Below are 1,948 nucleotides of genomic sequence, written 5' to 3' on the forward strand. Positions count from 1 at the left end.
GGTGTTTTACCTGGAAGTGCCCTTTGGGATGACATGCAATGGAAACCGGTGAGGTCAATAACCGAGTTTAACAGACGAGCGCAGAGGTTTGTCAATGTAGAGGAGGCGAGGTCAACGCTCAAGGCGACCTCACAGACCGAAACTACAACGATAAACATCAACTCCGCCTCAACCTCGGCTGACCCAGCAGCTCCACAGCCTACCTCGGAGAATCCCTCCAAGAGGAAAAAGAGCGAGGGAAATAACCCCGAAGCTGAGGGAGGAAAGAAAAAGAAAGGAGAGAGGTATTTCTCCGTGTATAAAGTGCACACCGAGCTCAACGAGTCCCGGGAAAACATATACCTGGCTAATGAAAACCAGGTCCCCTTCAGGCGTCCGGACCCAATGAGAAATAAAAAATCCAAGAGGGATTCCAGTAAGTATTGCCGGTTCCACAGGGACACCGGACACACGACTGACGAATGTCGACAGCTGAAGGATGAGATGGAAGGGTTGATCTCGAGAGGTTACTTCCGGCAGTATGTCAAAAACCAGAGTACTGGACAGACTACTGCAAGCTAGAGAGTAGCCGCGCCTTCGACGACACAAAATAATAACTCCCGACCTCGGGAAGAAGACAGGCCCCCGCCGATAGATGGAGAGGACGTGATAACCATCTCGGGAGGGCCTCACCTCGCAGGAGGGGGCAGAAATGCTCAAAAGAAGTATGTTAATGAGCTGAAGACTGGGGACGGGTCTCCTTATGAACCCGAACCTAGGGCACCGAAAAACCAGAGGGTTGAAACACAACCAATAACCTTCACTGAGGAGGACGCCTCCCATGTTCAGTTCCATCATCATGATCCGCTGGTCATTACTCTTCAGCTTGCCAACAAAAGAGTGCGCCGAGTTCTCATAGATAATGGGAGCTCAGTCAACATTCTTTATAAAGAAACACTCGAGAAAATGGGACTCTCCCTTCGCGACCTGAAGGCTTGTGCAACTACTTTGTACGGCTTTTCAGGAGAAGGAACTGCCTGTATGGGATCCATTGAACTCCCTGTGACCTTGGGAGACTATCCAGTCTCGGTGACCAAGATAATGGAGTTCGTGGTAGTAGATTTACCATCTGCCTACAATGTACTGCTCGGGAGACCCGCCCTGGTCGGGCTGGGGGCAGTTTCATCTGTGAGGCACCTGGCCCTTAAGTTCCCAACCCCAAGCGGGGTCGGGACATTAAAAGGAGATCAATTGGCAGGAAGGGAGTGCTATAGCATTTCTTTGAGGGGAAAGAAACAAACGAGCGCTCAAACACTCGTAATCATACAAAATAAAGACGGAACAGTCTTAGAAATTGACGAGGAGATCGATCCGAGGATTGAGGAGAAAGTTGACCTCGAACCTCTAGAGGAGCTCGAAGAAATTCAGCTCGAGGAAGCTGATCCCTCGAAGAAGGTGAAGGTCGGAAAACACCTCCAAAATGAAGCAAAATAGCAATTAATTAGCTTTCTGAAGAAAAACCAGGATGTATTCGCATGGTTACACTCAGACATGGTGGGGATAAGCCCGAATGTAGCGAGCCACGCATTGAACATAGACAAAAGCTTTCCCCCGAAGCAACAAAAGCGAAGACAGCTGGACGAAGACAGAAAGAAAGCATTAAAGGAGGAAGTTGACAGGTTAAAAGCAAACCATTTCATTAGGGATGCCTTTTACCCTGACTGGGTAGCCAATCCAGTGTTGGTCCCAAAGCCCAATGGGACGTGGAGAACCTGTATTGACTACTCGAATCTCAACAAAGCTTGCCCAAAAGACTGTTTTCCGCTGCCAAGAATTGATCAGCTCGTGGATGCCACGGCGGGGCATGGCCTGATGTCATTCATGGATGCGTATTCTGGATACAACCAGATTCCCATGCATGCCCCCGACCAAGAACATACGAGCTTCATCACAGATAAAGGGCTATACT

This window comes from Humulus lupulus, chromosome 2 (genome assembly GCF_963169125.1).
Source record: "Humulus lupulus chromosome 2, drHumLupu1.1, whole genome shotgun sequence".
In the NCBI taxonomy this organism is placed as follows: Eukaryota; Viridiplantae; Streptophyta; class Magnoliopsida; order Rosales; family Cannabaceae; genus Humulus; species Humulus lupulus.